Source organism: Herpailurus yagouaroundi, unplaced genomic scaffold, assembly GCF_014898765.1.
Source record: "Herpailurus yagouaroundi ecotype Mexico unplaced genomic scaffold, PumYag 141, whole genome shotgun sequence".
In the NCBI taxonomy this organism is placed as follows: domain Eukaryota; kingdom Metazoa; phylum Chordata; class Mammalia; order Carnivora; family Felidae; genus Herpailurus; species Herpailurus yagouaroundi.
In genome coordinates this window covers 21997014-22024849 of record NW_024412396.1, presented here as the reverse complement: position 1 = coordinate 22024849, position 27836 = coordinate 21997014, and the positions used below count along the sequence as shown (strand labels likewise).

General features: G+C 34.9%; 1 protein-coding gene across 1 annotated transcript in view; it reads left to right on the top strand.

Moving 5' to 3' along the window:
- The window catches only part of LOC121031389 (uncharacterized), a 411199-nt gene extending 384535 nt beyond the window's left edge, over positions 1–26664 (top strand). Inside the window, exon 5 of the mRNA XM_040476479.1 lies at positions 26553–26664. The gene's annotated coding sequence lies outside the window, so the exon portion shown is untranslated. The remainder of the gene's footprint in view (positions 1–26552) is intronic.
- Positions 26665–27836: the final 1172 nt, after the last annotated feature.

The window sequence follows — 27836 nt, the reverse complement described above, 5'->3', positions numbered from 1 at the left end:
ATTTGACACAAGAAATTTCTTTTGAGATGCTTTTCTTTTTATTAGGTTTTATCAAAGGACTCACATGTGCATTCCTACTTATGCCTAGAAAAAAAAAGACAAGGAATTGTTTTATGGCTGTGATAGCCAATATTATTGTTAATTTGGTTAGGCAATAGTACCAAGTTATAAATAACTGGGTTATTTAACTAAGTATTTAGATTTAAGTATTTGACTATTGCTGTGTTGATATTTTTAAGATGCGGATAATAGCTACAAGGTGATGTTAAGTACAGATTACCTTGGATGATGTAGGTGAGCCTCATCCAATCAGTTGAAGGGCTTATGAGCAAAAATAGAGGTTTCCTGGTGAGGAAATTTTGTCTTGAGACTGAAACATCAATGCTTGTCTGAGTTTCCAGACTGCCAGCCTACCGTATGGATTTTGGATTTGGCAGTTCCTATAGTTGTGGAAGGCAATTCCTTAAAATTATATACATATACATACATTACATATGTATTTATATACATTCATGACAAAAAGTATTATATAAATAAATAACTAAGGAGTATTATATAAATATCTCTTATTGATTCTGTTTCTCTGGAGAATCCTGACTCATATAATGGTTATGTTTGAGTTTGAGATCATGAGTGTCTTTTTTTACTTTTCTATTTACCACGTTTCCCTTAATGAACATATTTTACTATTTCAGTAAAAGAACATAAACTGGGTTTGACCAAGCTCCCAAGTTCCCAAGCTCAGGAACTGTTAAGAAAATTTTGAAAACTAGACTCCAGAATTAAACAACATAATTTCAGTGATGAGAAATTGTCACTTTTGGCTTTGCTAGAGAGATATTTGCAATTTGCATGCATAGTTGGGCCAACCCAAATTATGTATTTGGAATTTCAAACCAATCTTGATATTTTCCCCTTAAAGCTTGTTTTAACTGTCGCCATGGGAATTGATGATTAGAAAGACTTTATGGCTATGGTGAGAACTGGCATAGAGACAAAAGCAAACAAAAACAAAAACAAAAAAACAAAACCAAAAGAAATCATGTAGTATGTCACAATCAAGTAATGTCACAGAATAAATCATATTACCATATTACTGGCTCATTTACTTTACTGATGAGGTTTCTGAATTAGCAGATTAGAAAAACATGTTAGACTTAGTATATCCTGATTTTAGGATTTGATGAGATTTCTTTTTCTTTTGATGATGAGAAAATATGAAGAACGGCAGGTTGGATATGATTTGATTTAGGTGTTGAGTTATTGAAACCACCTGATAAAGTCTTGAATTAATGCACTTTTATTGGGGTGAAAGGGAAATGGATTTGAGATTTATTATGGAGACACACAAATAATGGTACTCACTGACTGGATGCCAATCTCAGTGGAAAAAGGAACATTTCACATGATTTCACAGTTTGGACATGTAAGGATATATGTATTCCATTCACTAAAAAGGGGAAAATAGACACAGAAACATATGTTGGGGAAGAGAAATTAGAGATGACAATTTTAGGTTTGGATAATCTGACTTTTAGGTGCTTTTGGTACACCCAGATGGAGATATTCAGTAGGCAACAAAAATGTCTTCTATAGCTCAGGGAACACCCAAATGCTTCATGTGACTGGTAAGTCACACTTAAGTCTAAGGAAACATCAAGAATTTTCCTTGTAGTAAAGGAGGAGAGGATATTTGATATCTCTGGGATAATAAATTATTAAGGAATAGTTTTTAAATGGAAGTGAATGAGTAGTTTTATATGGTAAGGAGAAGATGCTGGTAGATAAGAATATGTTAAGACTCTATTAGATATCATATAAAAGAGAAAAAAGGCATATTAATAACAATAAAGCTACAACAGACATATGAAAAAGAATGGCTGAGAGAATAACATGCAGAGAACTTGACTAATGCAAAGCAGGACTTCTTTCTCTAGGACAGAAATAAGTAAGGAGTAAGCATAGATGTTAGGGAGAAAAGAGTTAAAGCATCAGGCCTGTGATTCATTTCTGCCCTGATTACTGGGGTAATGTTTCTGAGGGAAAGAAAAGAAGGCAGGTGACCTGTTCTCATTCTTAGTAAACATGGTAACTGGTCCTTTGGGTGATATTTATTAGGAGGAGAATCCTTATCTATGGAATGTTCTTTATAAGCTGTCCCTGGCTTATAATTGCTTATGGGAATGCATCTGGGATTCATGGATTTATGAGACATAGTTCATGTAAAATGTCACAGAAGTTCTATAATTATCTGGGGTATAAAATAAAGATGTTTCATAATTGAACCCTCCTGATTATATAAGGTAATCCACAAACCTCACTAGGAGACCTCATCTATTCTGGGTCACATGGCTCCTGTACAATATGGAAAGGAAGGGCCTAGGGAGCCATACAGGGTATCCAAGACCTCTCTCTTTGTGCCTCTAGATTGCTTATGTGCTTGATATTATTATTAAAAGTTGAAATATGTAAGGTCTTTGATATGTGTGGTTTTGATTTGATTAATTTCATAGTATGTGTTGTGTAGGATGTTAATTTGGCGGGTTGGAGACACAATGTATTTTCTCCATGGATTATGAGCATGATATGAGCTAAGAGTAAGGGGATTGAAAGGTGAGATATAATACAATGATAAAATTTTGACTAGTATGTGTGGGGGAATGGAAGAGGAAGTTAACCAGGAAGTGATTGCAAAGAGGGACCGAGATGTAGCTATGGTAAGAATGTGAAGCATAAATGGGAACAGCTAGGTCGCACTAATAGAAATGGTACCTAGAATGTGAGAGAGGTGCCTGCCATGTTCCACTCTTCACTAGAAGATACATTTATTCTGGGCTGTGATATATTAACCAGAAAACATTTATGGTCAACCAAACCGATGTTAGGGACTTGGCTCAATATTATGTCAAATATTGGACAGTGGAAATATTAGAGACATTTAGCTAAGAAAGAAGAGGACTTCCAGAACAGGCCTAAGATAATTGAACTAGAATCAACGATTGGAGGTTATGGGGAATCATTTTTTGGCAATTTAATGAGGCATTTAAAAAAGCTGTCCAAAGAAAGTACACCCTTAATGTAGAGATTTGATCATCCCCTAGAGATTTTAATGCAACAAGGCTGAGGAGAGGCCCAAGAATGTGTATTTTTTTAAACTCCACAGGATAATTTATCACATAGCCACATTTTGGATCGCTGAGCTCATTGATGTAGTGAATATTTGAGCCTCTAGAATACTTGAGCTAGATGATAGTTCAGATCCTTTCTGAACTGAGATTGCATGAGTCTGCGATTGACCACATACTGGAGACCAGCAGTGGTTGTTTTCGAATTAAGTACCAACCCTTATGCAGCCTTTTCTTATAGCTTTATGGAACAGTTGGCTTCTTGATAATTAGTTTGTTTTCTGTGGCTAATTCTGTCCAACACTTGGCCTGCCCATTGCTTAAGATATGACTCACTTATGGGATCTTAATCAGATGATGGGAAGCCTGATACAAGTGAGCTATCTAGATACTCATCAGTGCTAATCTGTGTCTGAAGTGCTTTAGTCAGAAATACTAGCATAAGGGCACTTCAAAGCTGAGTTCTTATACTCATGTATAAGGAGGTAACTTGGGAATTCTAATTTTGGAGATCTCCAACTGTGGCAGAGGATGGAGCATGTCATGGGTCCTGGTTTGCCATTCTTCACTGTCTCTGTTGACCATTATGTCAATGTTCAAAATTCTGGACATGGTATCAAAAGAAATAGCTGAGAAAATTTCCCCTACAATATCCATGGAAAGGGAAATTTACTAATGATATTTCTTTCTACAAAGTACATCTTCAACAGTTCTAGGGACAATGGCTTCACAGAGGAGAGGTCAAGAATTTCCTCCCAAGGTGTTGTGTCAGACTTCAACTCTCTTGTAACCAACAACATAATAATCCCTGCTCCTCTGGAGCATGATAGACTGAATGTAGCTTTTAACATTTTTTTTTTCTTTTAGTTATGTCATTCTCATGAAAGGAGGCTGCTTTGTCTTTAAATGATGATCACAAACTCTAACTTTTTAGTTAGATACCCCCTCAGCCAAAGTTTCTTAAATGTGCCTGATGGTAAAAGTCATCTGGGGACTTATTAAAAATACAACTTCTCAGGTCTTAGCCCTGAAAATTCAGATTCAGTGGCTCTCAGGTAGGCCTGATAATCTGAGTTTTTAACAAACACTCCACATGGCTCTCTGGGTTAGAAGTTCTCAAATGGGGTTTCTAATTAGAATCATCTGGAGAGTGGTCACACATAGAGAGAGACTCATAGGTCTCAACCATACATCTTAAGAATTTCTGAAAGAGGAGCTTGAGAAATTGATATTTTCAGTTTCTTCAATGTATACCCATATGTAGCCCCTGTGAAACTTAAATACCTCAGATTTTACTTCACATAAGGGAGAGTGTTTGATTTGGACCTGTAGGTATGGTTGCCCCACTAAATATGGGAAGAATAATGATATCTTTAGAAAGAACCAAGATGAAATTCTGTACTGATCTCAGGAACAAAAAAAAAAATCAGTTTGACTTAAATTGTAACTTCTCTAGGACAGGATTTCTCAACATCAGCATTACTGGCATTTGAGATTGGACAATTGTGTGTCATTGGAAGCTTCCCTGTGCATTGCAGGATGTTTATCAGCATCTCTGACCTCTACCCAACAGATGCCAATAGTAGCAACCTCCTAACTGTTACAACCAACACATGTCACTAGACATGGCCAAATGTTCCTGGGGGGTAAAAATCACACTCAGTTGAATACCACTGTTCCAGAGAAAGGATAGAGCACTGATGGTAATTTAATCAAGCTTTAAAAATCTTTATTTTATAAATAAAAGAGCATGCTCAACCACCTAGTTTTTATCCTATGGCCTCTCTGGATGTTCAGGATGTGATATAGACTCCCAGGATTAATCTTTGTGGGATCAAATGCTTTCCAAACACAAAAAGGAGGCAGATGGGATGTGGTTTTGAATTAAAAAGAAATCTGTCAGGTGTCACAGGACTCTGGCTTGGATATTGCAATTTGTACTAATTCATCATGATATTATAGAAAAATAAAACCTCAATGATAGTGTAACCCTTTTCAATATGCAAAAATCTTAAATATTTGGTAGATTTTGTGGGTAAGCCCTTTAGACAAAATTAGAGTATCATATCTATCTTCAGCCAAACAAGCATTAAGTACTTGGAGGTATTTTTAAAGTTAGGTAACTTCATTGCCATAAGGACATACAATTTGTAGAATAGTAATGCTGAAAAAGGATTCAGTGATTTGCTTTTTAATTTTTTTGAAGATTTTACCACAAATGGCAAATTCTGAGTCAGAAATTGTCATTTATATGAAATTAAATGATACAATGTCATTTTACTCAAGAGTTAGCAAACTACAAGGTTTAGAGTCACATTCCTTGAGACTACTCTTATTTCTGACACCAACTGTAAGTTTGGGAGGGTGCCCAATGCCACCCAGTTTTTTTTTTTCAGCTTAAGTAATAAAAATTTCTTGAGAATTCCTGGGATAGTGGTTATTACCTCCCAACCTGGTGGGAGGAAGCAACACTCTAGGAAATCACTCAGAAATCACACCGTCCCAATAATTCTGGCTAACACAAGGAGAGCAAAATCATTCCTCTGAAAATTGATCAGTCTTTGTTCATACAAGGAGGGTTGGAAGGACGGATACAGAGGGGACCATCATATGATACTGGGGGTGTGCTGGACCCCAAGTTGGCTCCTCAAACACCAGGGGGGAAACAGATCCACTTCTTTAGGGGTCAATGCTGTCCAGTTTTGATAATTCACTAGAAGAGCCACAGAATTCACTGACAGCTATTATACTCTCTTATGGCTTATTACCGGGAAAGCATACAGCCAAAGGAAGAGACTTCATAAGATGGAGTCTGAATGGGTTCCAAATGTGAAGCATCCTTTATCATCAGTATATACCTTTGTAGGATTGATGTATGACAATATGCACAGAGTATTGCCAACCAGGGAAACTCACCCTAGCTTCCATGTTCAGAATTTTTATTGGGGGCTCCATTACATAGTTATGATTGATTGATTGATTGCCCTTGTGTTTGAAATCAAATGCTAGGTTGCAGATGTCATGTGACCCAAATCTCACACCATAAAACATGATTAGTCTCTGTGGCATGGCCAACCCCAACCTAAATTGCATGTTGGTCTTTTTGGCATAGCCAGTCCCCACTCTAAAACTGTTGGGTGTGAGAAGTTTCACCCATCTGGGATAGCCAGTCCCTGCTTTAAACAAAGGCATTCCTATCAGATATGACATAGATTGCCTCTCAAAAGTTGAGGGCAAAAGTCAGACTTCTCTTTGGGAAAAGCCAAGTTCTTTATAACACCTTTTTGAGCAGTAAAAACTTACTTATAGAGCATGTTTGACATATATGTAATGTAAATTATTGAGGATCCACTACTCTTCAAATGTTTTCACATAAAGTATTTTCTTAAATCTTCACATTAGTTTATAAGCAATGGCATAAAGCCACAAGCACAATGATTTGACCTCGTATGTTGAATATTATTTTTTAATTTTTTAGAATTTAAACAAATTTAAAGTCCTTCTGTTTACATAGTGATAGAATTTACCTATTATTATGCAACATATGATTTGTGTGACCAGTTTTCCTTTTTCAAAGGCCAGTGTTTATCCTGTCCCATTCCTCACTTAAACTATAATTATGGTTTTAAAGAATATATTTCACTTAAAATATAAGTAACCTGATCCTAGTCACACAACTAGTACTTAATAATTAGCCAGAATTTAAAGCTAGCTCTTTAGGTGCAATGATTTTCCATTATTCCAAAGCTGTATGATGTCATGGAAGGTAGCGTACATAGGAATCTCAGATTGGCATAGAACACATGAGTAGCCTTTGGAAAATATTTCCAATGATCTGTGGGGACTCAGTAGGTACTTAGAGAGGCTTTTGGTAGCCTGATATGATAAAGGAAACTGAGAAACATGTTTTGTGACTAAAATGCAAGTCCATGTGGCAAACCAGAAAATTTGCTTCAGCCAACGCCCAGGACTACATAATTTTGGTTCATGATTTGTTTTTTGTTCATTGATGGACTGTCTTGTCATCTCAGACACTGAATTAAATTTGGGTCATGATGGTCCCTTTTATGAAAGAGTGTAATCTTAACTGCCAGGAATATATTTTTGTACTGCCATTGACTACTGGGCACAATCACATTAGAAGGATTATCTTAGTTTATGTAAGTGTTGTACAGCATCCCTTATAAATCTAAAATGCTACTAGAACTTAAAGTATCATTTGTGACTCCTTAAAAAAACTTGGTCCTATTATTTAAATGATGATAAAATCTGCCCATTACTTGTCAGAACAAAATCTATTCCATTTTTCAAGAGCATCATTCTCTTCTTCTATCTCCCACAAAAACTATGATTATTATTTCTTTGTACAGTTTTGTACTTAAAATTATTAAAATTATTATGGCCTGTCAGTCCTAGTAGCTATTGAATGACTTGAATAGTTTTAAGACCTTAACAAAAAAGGTTTATTAATGGGCAGATAGCCCCTCTAGATTAAGTTGAAAAGAAATAAACCATATCACAGTAGACCACAAGTGTCAAAGAGCATAAACAATATTGTTGAAAACCTTATTGGTGACATGTGAACTGGGCCTCTTCGAAACATCTAATTCTGTAAGCATCATTTCTTGTAGCCTCTTTAAGAAATAGCAAGGCTCACTGAAAACCACCACAGGCAAAAGGACTACATTAAGCATCAAAATATTAAGATAGTAAGAATAATACCTTATGTCGCATAATTCTTTGAATTTTTCAGAATGTTTCCCAATATATTTAATCAATAAGAAAGAACAGTAAACCAGTAAAGAGTTGCCATTCGAAATTTTTTTGAGTTGGCTGTCTGATGTCTTGGTCAGTGTCCTGCAGTTGTTACAATATGGGAACATTTCAGAGAAAAATGTGTTTGGCTATCTGAAAAGTTATTTATTGTAATTTTCCTACCAAAAATTTGTGCTTTGTATCCCAAATCACAAAATTTTCCTAAGGTTTATTTGTCTCTCACCAGTAAGGAAGAAATGCAGAAAAAATGAAACATATAACAGTATCAGTGTTAAAACAGAGAGGAAGTTAGGATAGAATCCTTCTATTAACAGTAGTTTTTAAATACTAGCTCAAGGATCAGATCCATTTGAATTATACTGAACACATATAAAAATACAGAATCACCAGAAATGAGACTCAGCAAACCTTTTATTTTAACAAGTAGCTCCAGGTGATTTTCATGTCTATGAAGATTTCAGAACCTGCCTTAGTGAATCAAATAACCTAAGAATTCTTTTTAGGGAATACATATTCACAAATAGTGAAGAGCTTAAGTTAAGAGGTATCCAGTATAGAGATGGGAAAAAATAATGTTAATATCAGGAGGTGTAGAAAATGGAGGTCATCTCTGTTGAGATTATGGATATCAAAAAACTATATTCTTTTTTCACGCCAGAAAGACATTGGCTTGAAGAAGAAATTGGCAGATCCACATGGTATAATCAGAATTTTCTCTATTGCTTATCTGGGTATGGATTACAGGGCAGGAGCTTCAGTCTTTTAGGGCCCACAACTGATTGGAGAGATTGAGAAAATTGTTTCTGTGAGTCATTGAGAAACTGTGGGACATCACTTAGCTTCCAGAAACTATAAACTGATGTAGAAAATGGTGTAGGAAATTTGAGTAACATGGTGTGCCTATTGCAGATCAGGCGATTTTATATGATTCCCCCTCTCTTTTAATTTAAACTTAAAAGAACAAATTGTATGTTTGAATGTTACAAATGCTAGGCTGTTTAATAGGTTATGTTTCCCTATGTTTCTGGGTGGGGGCTTATACTGAAATATATGACAATTACTCTTTGTCTTCATGTAACCCCGATTCCTAGTGCCTCTGACTAAAGGTGTATATACATTATGAAATTTGGTTCTCGTAGCTCCACAGTGGTACCTTAGGGGAGCATAGATTTGATTACATGAACTTGGTCCCCTTGTCCTGGGAATACTGAGATAAGAGATCAGTTGCTACTTTCAAAGAGTTCTTACTGAAGTGGGAGAATGAGACATAAACTATTACTATACAATATAATGAGAACTGTGAAAGAGGTCAGTGTATTTCTGTAGTGTAGGTTACCATGGGCTTACAGAGGAGAGGTTACCAGGTCAGTTTGGGGACAGAAAAGGGAAGGATTTATTTAAAAGGTAAGTCTTAGACAAAGAAATTGGGTAGGCATAAAGGTATGCTAGGCAAATGAGGTGGTGGTGATGGGGACTGGCTCTCCAGCAGGAAGGGACAACATGAAAGGAAAGCTAGCAGATGATAGAGGACACATCACATCTTCAAATAGCTCAGTTTGTCCAAGGCATAGATGTTGAGATTTAGAATGGTGAGAAATGTTGCTGCTAGACAGGCAGGCAGAGAATCGTGAAAGACTTTATTTGTCATCATAAGGAATTTCAATTTATCATGAAAGTAGTGGATATCTGTTGAAGGGTTGGAAGCAGGAAGCTGAACAATGATTCAATGTGCAGCTTAGAAAGAAACTCTCTGATAGCAGTGTGAAGGATGTATTTCAGTCAGAGGATTTGGGATAGAGATACTTGTTGGATGGCTACTGAAACAATCCAGATGAGAAATGGAAGCATTGACAGGAGTAAAATGATGTGTACTATTGACTATTAGGGGGAGAGAAAAGATGGGAATAGGTGATAAGTTGGATAGGAGGTGACGGAAGGAAAGGTCTATGAATACTGTGTGGATGGAGATTTTATTTATAAGATGGCAAATCATAGTGGAATTAGCAGGTTTGGAGTAAGAATACAAACTGAGTTTGGGATTTGTTGAGTGGTAAATGCTTAAATAACATTCAGATGGAGATGAGAACTAAGGGAGATCATCTAGGGAGTAGGGGCACAGTGTCACTGGAATGGTGATGGTGGTCATGCCAACAGAGAACTAAACTGCTGTGGTAGTGGTAGATTTTGTCAAAAGTACAGAGTTCTTTTGTGTTACTTTGATTTTGATGAAGAATTGAATTTTTTACAGTGTCACAGAATGCACAGAATGATTGGTTTTGTTTCACTAGTTTGTAGCTCACTTAATGCACTGCTTTATTCTTTCAGTGTCTGGCAAACATAAAATGTTTTCTTCTCTGAAAAGTTGTGGTGTTTGCCTTGGGATGGCAAGAGAGTTTTTTTTTTTTTTTAATAACAGAGTGCAACAATATATACAGGTAAAAGAAAAAGAGAAGAGAGGTGAGAGTAGAAGAATTGGAACAATTTTTTTTTAGATATTTATTCATTTTTGAGAGAACACAAGTGGGGGAAGGGCAGAGAGCAGGGACAGAGGGTCCAAAGTGGGCTCTGCACTCACGATATGGGGCAAGCCTGATGTGGGGCTTGAACTCACGAACCGAACTGCAAGATCATGACCTGAGCTGAAGTTGGAGGCTCAACCAACTGAGCCATCCAGGTGTCCCTACTTGGAACAAGTTAAAAAAAATATATTGCTTGCAGCAATATCTGAAGGGATGAAAGACCAGGAAATCTAAGAGGAGGAGAACATATCGAAGAGATATTTGTCTATAGCAACAGACAAGACAAGGGAAATATAAATTAAGTTATATTGACATTAGATTTAGCATGTGAGGAGATTTTAGTGAAAGGAGGTTCATTAGTGTATGGGGAAAGAGATCAAATTGCTTGGATAAAGAAGAAATGGTTTATAAAGAAGTGACCAAGATGCCCTTAATATTCCTCTCAGCTTGACTAAATTTTGGACAGGTTTCTTCCCCTGGCCATCCTTTTCTCACAGCATTTACAAAAGCTTTCTCTGCTTCTTCTAGATGCAAGTCTCCCATCCTCTTGAGAGTTTTGTAAACTCTTAGAAATGACTCTTTCGAGGACTTGGAAGTCATTCCTTTGCAATTTAATCATGATAGGTCTCTATTTCCTGGTCTCTATGGGAGGATAGGAACCTAACATTCATTAGTCCCAGTTAGTAAACATAGAAAGCTTGATTAAATTGATCAACCTCCCTTCTCCCCAGTGTCTTCCAGTACTATTCCACTAGCCAACTCCAATGCTTAAAATTCCTCTGCCTTTTGGAGTGCCTGGGTGGCTTAGTTGGTTGAGCGTTTGACAGTTTTTTGGCCCAGGTTATGATCTCATGGTTTTGTGAATTCAAGCCCTGTATCAGGCTCTGTGCTGAGAGTGTGGAGTCTTTTTGGGATTCTCTCTCTCCCTCTCTCTCTCTCTCTGCCCCTCCCCTGCTCACTCAGTCTCTCTCAAAAATAAATAAACCTAAAAAAATACTCTGCCTTTTATTTCACTGGAGTTTATTTTCTTTGCCCTATTGCAATAGCCTTGATTCCAATTGCGTAGTATTGGAAAAAGTTTTCCTTGACTGCTTAATTGCTGGGTACAACTTTTCTTTGACAGAAATGACAGATAAGATAGATTTTTCTTTCAAGAAGCATAGCAGTGAAGGGAAGATGGTAGAGTTTAAGGACTTAGTGCCAAAGCTTTGGTATTGACAAAGACAGGAAAGCCATGGACATGTTTATATGTCTAGATGATAGAGCTATGGCTCTAAAGCTATACCTTCTAATTCCCATCTTGGATCTCCATGCTTGACTCAATGTCTTGGAGCTCTTGATCTTTACTTCTGACTTGATATCTGAATTCCGTCTATTGGCTAACCCTCTTGTTCCTACCCCTGAGTTGACTATCCTTTCAAATACACATGTATCTTGTTTCTGACCTCAAACCAGTTCTTTCTTCTCAAATACCATAGACTTGTTAGTTTCCCCTCAAACACTTCTTCTTTCTCTTTCTTATCCTCTAAATATTAATAATATAACACACATAATATTTGTTATGCCACAGATACTGTACTAAGTGTTTGACACATGTTAATTCATTTATTTCACAAAGCTCTAGTAATAAAAAATTACAGGTTAAAGAATTGGCTCATGTGACTGTAGAGGCTGGCAAGTCCAAACACTGGAGGGCAGGACTGTAGCCTAGGACACAGGGAAGAGCTGATGTTGCAGCTCAAGTCTGAAGGCAGTCTGGAATCATTTTTCTCTCTTTTTTGGGGGGCATCAATCTGTTTCTCTTGAGGCTTTCAACAGATTGGAAGAGGCTCATCCACATTATGGTTAATAATCTGGTTTATTCAAAGTCTTATTTAAATGTTAATGTCATCTAAAAATAACTTCCACTGTGATATTTATGCCTTAGTAGCTCTTAGGGCAGATCTTCCATTAGGGGAGTCATATATGAAAACAAATAATTTGCATTGATAGAGAGGAAATGGTTAACTCTGTTTGGAAAGGCCAGAATCTTCCTGGAAAATAGGGCCCTGAACTTGGCTTTGAAATCAGTAAGGCTTCATTAGTTGGACAAAACACATTATAGGAAAAGGTTATACCATGTGAAAGGTAATGAGTATAAAACAGCTAGGTGTATCTGAGAAAGAATAATCATTTTGGTGCAGCTTCCACTGGTGTAAAATGCCTGTGAATGTGAGGGTGGAGTGAGCTGGAGATCAGGAGATGACGATGGTCATCCCACTTAGTTGGGGTGGGACCGGATTTTACTTTGTGTAGGGGGGAGCCAATGAGGAATTTTGAAAAGGGGAGAGATATTATTAGACTTTAGTTTTAGTAAAGATGCTATAGTCTGTCAGAAAAATTTGTGGAAGACTTTGAAATAGACCCAAAACATTAGTAGGTGTCTTCAATAAAAATGTATGTGGTATCTAGAGCACACCCTTCTGGGTTATTTGATACTATGGAGTTTGCATCTTTTATTGTCTGAGCTATTTAAAACTGTAAATTGTAGATCACGGCAATGTAAATGACTCTTGTCCATAGATGTGCAAATGAATTCTGTCTGGTGGGTGGAAAATCAATTTCCCTCCCTGCTCTGGAAAAAGTGTTTTGCAACTATTTGTGAATTCAGTTCAGTGTTCCTGATCAGACTATATAAGTGTGGTACTGTGAATTTTCCTTTAAAGCCATTACAACATCTTCTTGGTTCCCTCATTAATTAATTAAATAAAATCACTGATATGCTTATTTTACATTTGTATGAAATTCATCATTTTACCTTTAAAATGTTTTTCTTTAACAGGTCTGTCCTCAGGGAAGAGGTAATACAATCTGTACTAAGGTAGTGATAGCATATGCAAATGGAAGGAAGTTAATAGGTTACCAATGGCTTTGCGATACACAGACTGACAGGATTTAGTGTTCTGATGGGATATGGGAAATGAAGAAATATGACGGTTGAAAATGATTCCTAGATTTCTGGCATTGTTGGTTACATAGATAGTATTCTTTCATCAATATATATTCCACAAGGAAAAAAGACATCAAGATACTATAGTTGGTTATTATTAGATGTTTGGTGGTAGAATTCAGAAGTATTAGAGACTAGAGGTTCTGAGCTGGGATTCAAGTGTATTAATTTAAATTTATAGGAATAAAAAGAAAGGATGGGAATAAATTAGAATACAAAAAATGGAATGTAAGGTGAAAATACAAGTGGGTACAATATAGAACGTTTTTTAGGGATGAGAAGAGTGAAAAGATCCAGTAAAAGAGATTAAAAATAAATCTCTTTTATTTAGGATGGTGTTATGGAAGCCAAAGAAGGACAATATTTTAAGAAGGAAAGACTGATCAAGTGTTAAATGCTATAAATTTGCCCATTGATTTGGCTATGTGGAAGTCAGTGGTGGCCATTGCTAATAAAGTTTAAATGTCCAGATGGGAGGATAGAAGCAAATTGTTTGATAGTGTTGGGAATTAGATAATTGGATAGAAAACAAAGGAAGCTGTGGGAAAGGAGGTAGGGATGAATGCAGAATTAAGGGAGAGATTTTTGTGATTGAACATAGCATAAGGGGAATTAGTCCCCCCAAAACTCAGATAGATATGGATGGTTGGCAACAGTCCCTCTAAAACTACTGCTGAACAATTTAGATTCATTATTACCAACACTGGGTCATGAGATGGTATGATACAGAACAGATGATTTCCAGTGGGGTAAAATTGTAACAAGCTTTGTGGGTAGGTGAGAATAACAACAGCAACAACAAAAATAGTATCTAGATTAGGAAGAACAGATGGAGAAGGCATCAGAAGTGAAGTATATCAAAAAGGAGGGGATGATGTTAAGGATAAATTTCATCTCACAATTTTTCTTATAAGCAGCCCAGGATATGGGTAATGATGGTTATTTACCCCTAGCAGTGCAGTATTCATAGATAAGGACCCAGTAGTTTTAGAGTGATTCTTTTCTATGTGACGTTATCTCAGGCCACTTCAGTGTTTTCCACAGAAGAAATAAGTGATAGAAAGTACTGGAATTTCTGTGGCAACATCTTTTTTGGAAACCTTCTGACTGTGAAATGAATTTTAAAAAAATTCTAAGCTCAAACTGTGATGGGGAAAATGTAATTGGGAATATGACTTGATTTGAGAAAGTTCTATCCAGTGGAGACAAAGCTTGGTTAATTCCATGTGGTGATTAGATTTTCATGGGAAAAGTCTGTCTCGTGGAGATGTTTTGTGAGGAATTTTATTTACCATGAGCCAAACTTTGTAGAATAGTAATTTCACAGAGTTGACTTTTCAGGAGAAAAGGATAGGAATTGCTTTTATTAAACGAATCATCAAGAATAGGGTATAGAGTACCCATATGGTACTTTAAACGTAAGTACTGTAAAATACTGTATTTTCATGACTTTGATATTTAGTTTCACAGAACTGAGTAATAATCATTTTCAAAGTTGATGCAGTGATTTTTATCTCTCAAGGGAACAGCTTTGTGGCCACTAAGACCTAATATATGTTGAACGTTGCTCTGAGTGCCTTACATGTGTTAAATTGTTTAATCTCCTAACAACTTTATGATTTAGAGTATTATTATTTTTATTTTACAAATGAAAAGCTCAGCCATAGAGTTAAAAAACTTGGCAGTTGACATAGCTAGCATTTGATAAAGTTTTAAACCCTATTGCATTGATGCACTTGTCAAGGATACCCACCTCATCTTACCAACTGCATGTGTGGACTGAGCAACTTGTTGCTATATTCTTTGGATACTATTCATTGCCTGTTACAAGGAACTTCCTTCCCCATTTGTAGCTCAGACCTTCTGTTTCCTACCTGTCTTCATCTGGTGCTGTGATTCTCAAACTTTAGTGCACTTAGGATCAAGGCAGCTTAGAAAGAAGTCAGATTCCAGGGCTCTAACCCCAAGAATTCTAATTCTAGAAGTCTGAGTGGGCACCATGAATTTGCACTCTACACTGACTTCCTAGGTAATTCTAAAGCAGGTGGTCTACAGAATACACATAAAGAACTGTCTCAGGGAATGGAATTTGTTTTAGTTTCTGGTCATTTCTGGTGTGTCCTGTTATAAATAACTGGATTCGGATGGCTTAAATTCCATGGTTAAACATTGTGTATGTGTAAGTGAGTTTTTTGACTGAAAATAAAATGTTGGGTAATTTTCATAGATTAGTAATATCTTTGAGAATCTCTTCTCTTTTTACTACATATTTTTATTTCACAAGTATGTTGGCTGAACCAGACTCTTTGTTGTGAAATCTTAAAAGTTTTACATGCTATAGTCTTGAATCATGATATTACAGCTTACTCAAAAGTTAGCTTGGGAAACACATTAAGAGAAATATCATGAATTTACTATTTTCCCCCATTTTGTTTTTTAAAATTATAACAATGTATCTATGCTATTAAGTGTATGTGTATATTTTTTGTAGGTATATACATATAAAAATAAACTTTTTGTACATCATCACTCTTCACCTTTCATTTTTCAGTTTTCTAATAAAGATGTATCTTGCTATCAAGTTCAATTTTCTAATAAAGGTGTATCTTTCTATTAAGTTCAGGAATCCAATCTCTATCTAGTGTTGAAATAACTTTTAGGCTATTTCTTTTTTTTTTTTTTTTTTAATTTTTTTTTTCAACGTTTATTTATTTTTGGGACAGAGAGAGACAGAGCATGAACGGGGGAGGAGCAGAGAGAGAGGGAGACACAGAATCGGAAACAGGCTCCAGGCTTTGAGCCATCAGCCCAGAGCCTGATGCGGGGCTCGAACTCAGGGACCGTGAGATCGTGACCTGGCTGAAGTCGGACGCTTAACCGACTGCGCCACCCAGGCGCCCCAGGCTATTTCTTAATATTAGTTACCATCTCTGAATAGAGCTCTATGGTGGTCAATATCATATTTTTAATTTCAGTGGTAGCAGTAGTGGTTGGGTGCATTCCTGATAGGTATTTCATTCCAGTGTAGAGGATAGATCAGGAACCAGCTAAGGTGGGTGCTGAGGAAGTTAATTGGCCTCTGTAAGCTGTTTCTCTCAAGGTGATAGGGCAGACAAATGCATAGTGTAAAACCTGTGAGGCAAGACCAGTTGTGGATTGGATCCATAGTACCAGCCTGATAACTAATTGGCACAGGCTGATACTGGCATAAAGAGAGAAATTAATGGTAATACCATAATAGTAGGTGATTTTAGCATCCCACTTACACTAATGGATAGATCATCCAGGAAGAAAATAAGGAAATAATATCTTTGAATGACACATTTGACCAGATTGACATAACAGGTGCATGTAGAACATTCCATCCAAAAACAACAGAATACGTATTTTTTTTTCCAAGTGCACATGAGCCATTCTCCTGAATAGATCACTTGTTATACCACAGAACAAGCCTCAATAAATTTAGGAAAATTGAAATCCTACCATGCATCTTTCTTCACCACTATGGTATAAAACTAGAAATCAATTACAAGAAAAGAACTGGACAAAAACACAAACACATGGAAGCTAAATAACACAATACTAAACAACAAATGGGTCAACAAAGCAAACAAAGAAGAAATCAGAAAACTCATGGATACAAATGAAAATGAAAGCATAATCTAAAATCTTTGGAACACAGTGAAAGCAGTTCTAAGAGGCAAATACAGGCCTATCTGAAAACCAAAACAAAACAAAAAAACAAAATGCAACCAACCAACAAACAAAAGCAAACCTCAAATAATCTTATGCTAAGGAACTAAAGGAACTAGAAAAAGAAGAACAAACAGAACCCAAGCTGAGTATAAGGAAGGAAATAAGATCAGAGCAGAAATAAATGACATAGAAATTATAAAAACAAAAGAAAAAAATCAATGAAACTAAGAGCTCATTCTTTGAAAAGCAACAAAATTGATAAACCCTTAGCCAGACTCATTAAGAAAAAAGATAAAGGACCTAAATAAAATCAGAAATGATAGAGAAGTAGAATTAAAAAAAAAAAAAAACAAACAAAGAGAAGTAGCAACTGACAATGCAGAAATACAAAAGATTATGAGGGAATATAATGAAAAATTATATGCCAACATATTGACAACCTAGAAGAAATGGATAAATTCCTAGACACATACAATCTTCCAAAGCTGAATTGGGAAGAAATAGAACATCTGAACAGATCAGTTATTAGTAACAACATTGAATCAGCAATAAAAAAATTCCAAAAAAAATCAAAGTCCAGGATGAGATGGATTTACAGGCAAATTCTACTAGATATTTAAAGAAGAGTTAATACCTCCTCTTCAAAATAGTTTAAAAATAGGAGAGGAAGGAAAGCTTTCAAGTACATTCTACAAAGCCAGCATTACCCTGTAGCAAAACCAGACAAAGACATTATAAAAGAGGAAAATTACAATATCCTTGATGAACATAGATGCCAAAGTTCTTAAAAAATGTTAACCAAACATATTCAACAGTACATTAAAGGGATCATTTAGCACAATCAGGTGGAATTTGTTCTGGGATGCAAGGACAGTTCAATATTGGCAATATTGGCAACAAAACAAAGGATTAAAAAAATAATATCATCTCAATAGATGCAGAAAAAGCATTTGACAAAATTCAACATCATGATAAAAAAGTAGGTTTACATGCCTCAATATAATAAAGGCCATGTATTAAAAACCCACAGCTCATATCATATTCAATAGTAAGAAGCTGAGAGCTTTTCCTCTAAGATCAGTAATAAGACAAAGATGTCCACTTTCACCACTTTATTCAACATAATACTGGAAGTCTTAGCCACAGCAGTCAGACAATAAAAAAAAAATGAAAAGCATCCAAACTGGTAAGGAAGAAGGCAGATGGCATGATACTATATATAGAAAATTCTAAAGACTACACCAAAAAACTATTAGAACTGAAAAATGAATTCAGTAAGGTCACAGGATACAAAATTAATACTCATAAATCAGTAGCATTTCTATATACCAATAATGAAGGAACAGAGAGAGAAATTAAGAAAACAATTCCATTTATAATTATACCAAAAAGAATAAAATACCTAAGAATAAACTTAACTCAGGAGGTGAAAGACCTGTACTCTGAAAAGTGTAAAATGTTTATGAAAAACTTGAAAGATGACACAAACAAATGTAAACATATTCCATGCTAATGGATCAGAAAAATTAATATTGTTAAAATGTTTATACTACCCAGAACAATCTATAGGTTCAATGTAATTCCTATCAGAATACCAGCAGCATTTTTCACAGAAGTAGAACAAAAAGTACTAAAATTTTTTGTAACCACAAAAGACCCCAAATAGCCAAAGAAGTCTTGAGAAAGAAGAACGAAGTTGGAGGGATCACAATTCCAGATTTCAAAATATACTACAAAGCTATAGTAATCCAAACAGTTTGGCATTGGCACAAAAAAAGACACATAGATCAATGGAACTGAATAGAGAAATCAGAAATAAAGCCACACTTACATGGTCAATTAACCTATAACAAATGAGGCAAGAATATACAAAGGGGAAAAGATGATCTTTTCAATAAGCTGTGCTGGGAAAACTGGACAGCTATGTGCAAAATAATAAAACTGGACAATTTTCTAACACCATACAAAAATAAATTCAAAATGGATTAAAGACCTAAGTGTGAGACCTGAACCATAAAAATTCTAGATTTTATATATATATATAAAACGTATATAATATATATTTATATATATAATATATTTATATATAATATTTATAATATAAATAAATATATAATATATAATATAAATATAGATGTATACATAATATATACATAAATATATAAAATATATATTATTTATAATCTATACATAATATTTTATTATATATAATATATATATTATATAATATCATATATTATATAATATTATTTGGCCATACAAAAGGAAGAGATCTTCCATTTGCTATAAAATAGATGAACTTAGAGGGTATTATGCTAAGTGAAGTAAGTCACACTGAGAAAGACAAATACTATATGATTTCACTTATATGTACAGTCTAAAAAACAAAACAAATGAATAAACAAACAAAAAGCAGAATCAGACCTTTAAATACAGAAAAAAAATTGATGGTTGCCAGAGGGAAGAGAGATGGGAGGATGAGTGAAATGAATACAAGGGAGTGGGAGATACAGACTTCCAGTTATGGAATGGATATGTCATGGGGATAAAAGGTACATTATAGGGAATATAGTCAATGGTATTGTAAGAGCCATTTACATGATGATGGATGGTAGGCACACTTGTGGTAAGTATAACCTGACACACAGAGAAGTTGAATCATTATGTTGTATACTGAAACTAATGTAACATTATTAACTGCGCTCAAAGAAAGTAATACAAAAAAAGACAGAACCCCAGTTGCATTGTGATAGGAATAACAAGTAGTTGGTCATGATGATGATGGTGAAAAAAAGTTTAGAAGTTATCAGTACTATAAGGTAACAGAACTCATCCTTGATATAATTCTAGGTATATAATGATATATTTACTTTGGTAAGAGTTATTTAGATATTAGGACTAGTGGTCTTGACTGCCAGAAAAGACTCATTGGAAGATATATGTGAGAATCTGGGAAATAGAAATTAATTGCATGATGATAGAGTCTCTCTCTTTGCTACCAGTAAATTACACAGCTTGAAAACACATCTATGGCATGCCTGAAAATTCCTCACCTAAGTTATAAGGAGATAAGCGAATTATGCTACTATGTCACAATAACTGAAAAAAAAATATAAAAGACAAAGTGAAAGAATATAAAGAAAAATAATAAAATGGGGCTACAAGAAAAGTAGACAGGAAAACATGGTATAAAGTTCTCACAGTGTTTAAAGGTGGGACACCAAATCAATTCTAAGTTTCCTAATAAGTCAAAAGAGAGGAAATCAGGGCAAATTGAATGATTCACATTGTCCATATATGGTAAAAAAAAATAACAAAAATAATTGTCTAGGGAAAATTTCTCCTTGGTTATAACAAAGGAGATATGAAGTGAAAGAGTGGATAATGATATTTTTTTTTACAGTTTTTAATAGCATGTTTAATGCAGAATAGATAATCAAACTAAAGCATAGTTTAGCAAAAGTGATTCTATGGAAGGCCCAGATGGTATAGTCTGAATTGACCCTTGGATAACACAGAGGAGCAAAAGAACAGAAGAATTGCACCTGCTGTAGACCATGCTCCACAAAGGCTAGTCATGGTAACTTCTGGAAAAATCCTTAAATGGGGTTATTCCATGTTAGTGATAAAGGAAAAATTCCTATGTCTTAATATCTACTAAATTGAGTATAGCGTTCTCATACTTTTATTAAAGTTAAGGAGTTTAATACTCTGTATTGAAGAGATAGTTACTCTATAGGGTCAGCCATAGGCAAAGTCCAAAATGTCTAAAACTGGACTCAATTTTGTCTTGGCTCCAGCACTTGAACAAATGAAAAGCTCAAGTGCTCCAAGTTCCAAATTCCTAGAGCATCTGTGAGACTATTGTAGTTTGGAAATTTTCCCATGCAGAAATAATTAATTGCTCATTAGGCCATAAACAAATTTCACTCATGATATTTAACTTTAAATATAGTTAGTGGTTAGTGACAATACAGATTAAATCACTCCTCAGTAACTAAAGGAGATTTTATATCAGTTCATATGACACATGTCTGTCAGGATTTATGGAAGCCACCATTCTTTCTGCTATTAGGTAGCTCTCAAGGCCCTTTGTTGAGGTCAGTCTGGGTTTATTAAAGTATATCCTAACATTGAGGAGAGAAATTAATTATTCTCCTTGGTATGAGGTAGGAATGGATAGCATATGTTAAGTGTAAGTGGGTGAATGTGCCCTGTAGAATGATGATGATAATGATATAATAATGGTAACTGCTTATTGGTATTTACTATATAGTTGGTACCTATGGAACACATCATGAACTTTATTTCACTTGATCTTGAAGAATCACTTAGTTTTTGTGAAGTATAATTGTCCTCAATTTACAGCTATAGAAACTGAAGGTTAGAGTTTAGATAGCTAACCTACATTTGCACAGTGACAAGGTGCAATGTGCAACCAAGTGTACTTTTTCCTGTCTGCGTTCTTTCCTATTTACTGGTAATATTTGGCTTTGTATACTTGCTTTTCAGCTTTAGCATCTATAGATTGCAGGTCACAAATCAGAGCCCAGATCAAAGGCCTTTGGCCACTCAGTATAAGGGAAGTGTATTGCCAAACCCAAGGCTTAGTCATCATCCTAGAGTTGGGGGGGAGGGGATGCTTCACAAATTTCTAAGAAAATAATTGTTAACTGTTTATTATACAGTCTGGAAGATTTGATTTAAAACAAAATTTCCATGACCTCTCAGAATCCTTGAAAATTAGTACATGACCTAGGTGTTTTAAATAATTTTGTAGAATATGAGTTATACTTTATTGTTAAAATTAAAACTGTTTTTTGAATTATTAAGTAACCTTGTATTTTTAAATATGTCTTAAAATACTATGTATTACTATCTACTATCTCATACTACCTACTATTACTCATGTCTTTGAGTAATGCCATTCTAGGTTTTTTTGTCAGAGTTCATTACTGGTATGGTAGTCTTTCAAAGAGCGATTTTGATTCACTTTCTGGCAATCTAATATATAAAATGATTTCCAGAAAGACATTCTGATAAATAAGCAGGAATTGTTTGTACATTTTGTCTTCATAGTGTAAACCTTGGCATAGTGCAAAAATCTCTGCTTCAAGAAGCACTATTCACACACAAAAATGTAAAGATGAAAAATGTTTGTGAATATATACTGTTGAAAAATAACTCTCTGCAGTTGTTAGTTTTATGCTTTGCAAACAAACTCTGAAGGGTAAGGATAAATTGTCTTAAGGCAGTTTTGCTTTTAGTCAGTATATCCTAAAGCAGTTGTAGTATGGAGTCAAACACTCTCCTTCATTTCATAAGGATAGTGTCCTGGGCTCTGAGAGCTTAGGGTTGATAAAGAACTCTATGGAAGAGTTAATCAGATAAGGCTTCTTAAAGGAACAAACTTTTAAGCTAGATTTTGAAATGATTGATAAAAAAGGAAATTTCATGAGATGCAAAAGATACAGGAAAATAGAGGTTGGAATTTAAAATATCCTTAAGGATGATAACAAGGAGGAACACTGGGGGTAAGTCATATATAAGGAGTTAAGAAAGATGAGTGGGAGCAATGGATAACAATACAGAGTTTTGAGTAAAAGACTGAAGCATTTAAATCTGATTAATAGGCAATGGAAAAATTGTACCCTTACAGCGTCCTTTGTAGCAGGTGTGGTGAAAACAGATGAAAGACTAATTTGTGTGAGGCAGATGACTAAGAGTAACAGAGAGCTATTCAGAAAATTTCATGTTCAAGTACCTCTGTTTGGTACTAAGATATTGCAATGAATTAGAAATAATTCCTTCCTTCAACCCAATTTAGTCATAGTTTCAGGAAGGAGAATGGAGTACATGTAATATAAACAGAGGTGCTACAAGAACAAAAATAAATTTCAAAAATTTAATTTGAAAAATTGAGGAATATGTAATGAAAGAAGTGCCTTTTTATCTGGTTTTGAAGAATTGGTGGGATTTCTATAGGCTTGGCTAAAGGAAAGCCATTTTAGGTGGAAGGACTAGGGCAGGTCAGGGGTAGAGGTCAGCAGAGACAAGACTTATGGTCGGTGCATTGGAAGGAATATGTAAAATATTGAGAGGTGTTTTAAGCTCCTTGTAACATCACAGTGTTTAAATCTACATGGAGATCAAGACTGGGTAAATAGGACAACCCAGTTTGGTTTGCCAATGACTTTTTCTTCCACTTGTTTCTTATGTGAGAATTATGAGATAACTGAAGGATAGAATTATGGGATAAAGTGTTAATAAACTGGCATCATTATATCATATACAGATAAAGTAATTTGAAATGTGTGCAATGCCTTCACTGACATTTCTAATTCTGTCCCCTCAAAAACTTTATGAGAAGTGAGGGAAAGTATTATTCTCCTATCCCATACGAGGCAATTTAGATTTAGAGACATTTGCTCAAGGTTACTCAGTTGCTAAGTCGTGGAGGAAGGTTTGAACCTAGGTTTCCTGATGTCGAGTGTAGTCTTATTATACCACACATGCAAAATGACAAGAGAAATAACCATTGGAACTGATTGTAGAATAGTATAAAGGGAGGATCAACATAGAGGAAAATAAAGAATATACCTGAAAATCTCCAATTTCCTAGCAAAAGAGCTTTCTAGTCCTTGACTTTAAGAGACAGTATTCCTTCTACTGGTTGATTATCTAGCTAGGAAATGGCCAACTGCTGAGATACACTATTAAACTGTTATATCTGAATTTGAAATCAGTTGGTCTGGTCATGCCCCATTTAGTTGTTATTTGAATGGACGATGTAAACCTATTCTCTGTAACAAATAGAAATGAATGAGCTCCTACTAACAGGGATCCATGTTCTATGAAATTCATGTTTACTCATAATTTTTATTATAAGGGCAAAAGGGAGAAAAGGATTCTTTCAGGAATTGTTGTAGGATGTCTAGAAAAACAGAAAAACAAATACAATGCTACTATCTTTCATCATATAGGCTTTTTTCAAAATTTTTAAACAGAAATGAGGAATTTTAAGTGTTCTTTTTTTCATGGCCTTATCAATCTTCCCAATGTTCCTGTAAGTCAAGTAGGTGGTAAGAATAACTAACTTTAATGCATTTATTTGTTGCAAGAAAAAGACACAAGGAGACAGGAGACTTGCAGTAAAAACACTTTAGTTTGAAATATTGCACACAATAACAGGGAATAAAGAATTATCCAAGGGAAGAAAAAATTAAATCTAACTACTCTTGGAATATGGAAATGTTTTCTCATAATGAGTGAAAATAGAAAATAAATCATAATGAAGATTAAAAATAGAAAAATTCATGACACTTCAGCTAAATTCAATAAACATTTATTGAGTGCCTAATGAATTTAAACTTTAATCATTTTCTGTTTCTAGTTATATTGAAAAATGTTGTTTCTAAAGCCCAAGTATTAAAAATATTTTTTAAATGCTAAAGAAGTTTCCCTGAAAAATAGAAGCAGTGTATGAAAATGAGCTTTAATAACGATTCTAGTTGTGAGGAGTTGTAAGGAAGGAGAAGCAGTAAAATTCTTAGTAGGACTTCTGCTGAAGGGTTGCATAAATTATAAAAGAAACAGACACAGGGATAGCCTCTGTATTTAAGTACAGATTATGGAAAAGTGTTAAATAAAGGATCATGATTAGCTATTCATCTTCAGTATGCACAAAATAAAAGGAAACAATTTAAGCCATAACATGAAGTTTTAGTAGATACTTGGATAGACTTCCCGGCAACAATCATGGCCTAGTCCGATGCTAGATTGGGCTTTTATTAAGGTGGGTTGTGGAACATTTTTAGGCAAGAAAGGAAATAGAGATACAGAGGTATGTGACTCCTAAGGTCCTTAGCCTCTGTGTGTGTGTGTGTGTGTGTGTGTGTGTGTGTGTGTGTATTTTAAGGGTATTTTTTCAAGAGATTGTTAAATTCATTGCTAAATTCCATTAAAGGATGGATTGCTGTTCTCTTCAGATTACTTCTTGAATTTGTCTAAGTTTACAGGTCTTAAAAAGAATCTAAGAAAATGTTGTCAAGTAGAACTTTGCTGTTTCTAGCAATCAAAAGCAGGTCCAGAACAATTAATTGAAGATGGGAAAATCAGTTACTCAGTATATATTGTGTATGTATTGTGAGGTCTCCAAATTTTAGAGGAGGCCAAGATGCTTCCCTTTTATGTCTGTTAGATGCCCACAGCTATGACTGTCAGGGAGAAAGGACTTTCAGCTGGTAGTGACTTGATCTTCCAGAGTGTATATATCCCTTCCAGAAGCATAGAGATTTTTAAAAGAGAAGTTGATGGATAAGGTAATGCTTAACGTAAAAGAAAAAAGCTCTAAAATTTCAGCCAGAGGGAGTGGGGCAGCCATTATATTGACAGAAGTCCATTTCATCACACTATAAAAGTGCCTATCTGTGCTTAAGATTGGTGTAGGAACAAGATATAATAAAATAGCAATTGATAACATCACCAGGAGGAAATCATTCAAAACAGTGAAAGAAATCACAGAAAGAGAAAAAAGCTAAGGAAAGAGACATAAGTTGGTGATGGGGGAGGGTGATAGAGACAGAGGGAGAATTCACAGGAGATAGACCCCAAAGGACTCTACCCTGTTCTCAAGTAGCTAAAGGCCGGGGAGCTTGGGTGACTTAGTCAGTTAAGCATGCAAGTCTTGATATTGGCTCAGGTCATGGTCTTGAGGTTTGAGATTGAGCCCCAAGCAGGGCTCCATGCTGAGCCTGGAGGCTGCTTGGGTTTCTCTCTCTCCCTCTCTCTCTGTCCTTCTCCCCTGCTTGTGTTAGCATTTGCATGTGTTCACTCTCTCTCTCTCAAAATAAACAAATGAACATTAAAAGTAGCCAAAGACAGTACATTTGTGTTACTAACCATAACCATATGTTACTAAAACAACCAATTTAATGTAAAAATTAAAATTTTTCTGAGTTATGTAGACTTAACCTTAGCTGCCTTTAAAAAAAATTCATCTCCCCCTTTTCTCTTTACATCTCCTTTTCTCACTTCTCACTTGCCCTTTCATTTCGTCCCAGCAGATCCATCCGTCATCTATCTATCTTCTATCTATCATCATCATCTATCATCTCTGTGTTTATTTTGATCCCTCTATCAATTCCTTCAAGATGCCACAGGTTAAAATGGATTATAGTCTTCATAACAATAGCTTCTTGATAACTGCATGAGCTTCAAAATTAGATCACTGTTTTTCTAGTGTCTTTCAAGCCTTGAAAAATTTATACACTTCTGAAAATGTAGATCTATTGATTGAAATAATCAGTGATGATTGCAGTGATGATCTATGTGCTAGATTCTGTATTTTTAACAAGTTTTCCTAATAAATTTTATGCACTATAATATTTGAGATGTATTGCTATAAAGATATAGAAACTTAAAATTAACAAATGTTTCTGATTCTAGGTATATATCCTTTTTTTGGAGTATAAATGTGAGTGTAGAGGCCAGAAAAATGAAGCCAGATGGTATTGGAGGAAAACTTCCCAGGACTGCTTTCAGAAGGCTAACAACAGGCTAAGGTGAATGTGTCACTGTTTTCTACTTTCTTCTTACTGCAGTGAAAAAAAAAAAGTCATTGAAATGCTGAATGCTTAACTTCTTTCAGCAGTAAGCCTCATAAGAACATCAATAAAAATTTAAAAGTTCTTTTTTCTTTCCTTTTACTTTTCTGGCTTGCATGAGTGTCTCTCATCACCCAGCCTAACCCTTTCCCTACAAAATTTTTCTTCTTGAAACTTGAGCTCTGCTTTCATTACTTTTGCCATTATGCAAAAGGTGATTTGGGAAAAAAAATTTAGAAAAGTTTTCTATATCTGTGTTACAATTTTGACAATAGTGAAGAAAAATGGAATTCATTACTGCTACCTAAATGGAAATTATCCTCCTGTAAATACTTCAGAGGTGATTTCCAGGCAATTAACACTGGGGACAAGTTTGATTGCTTATTGACTTCTGAGTATAACCGCACATTAATTAATTAATTAATTTTTTTGTAGGAAATTTTTAAATCTGCTTGAAATTAGGTTTTTTTTTTTTTCTTTTTTTCTTTTTTTCTGAAACTTTAAAGTGGTTGAAATTAATCACATTTTAGAAGTTCAGGGTCTGGCCAGGTGATGAATATATGGCCAAGAAATTTCTTTGTAAGTCTACTAATAAATAAAAAGGGCATCCTTGATAGGTTCCACAATCTTCTCTTGCATTAGATTGCATGATTAGATTTTTCCTCTCTTTAATTCTTTCAAGGTGATAACTAGCTAAAGAAACACTATTGAGGACTGAATTTCTATGCAAAGTGATTCTATTGGTTTTTATAACTATTTTAGATGACTATGAAAAACTTTTCAAGCATATATGGAGTTTGGTGTAATATGATATGTCTGAGTGTTATATTTTAGCTCTAGTGTAATATTATAAAATTATTACTTTGGAAGAAAAATTTCATATCCTTATGAGGCCCCAAGATAGTCTTTTTCACTAAAGAAAAAAACATGAGACATTAGCTCAGCCTCTTGGTTTATAAACTGTGCAGCTTGAGTATGTTGTTAGAGTTTTAAAAACAAGGAAATTCAAATTGTAAAGAAGTCTTATGAGTTGTGGTTGAATGCAAAAATTAGTTAATTTTGGGAAGTGTATTGGCTCTATTCTGTAAGCTAATTATCCAAATCTTATTAAGATTAGATGTATTTC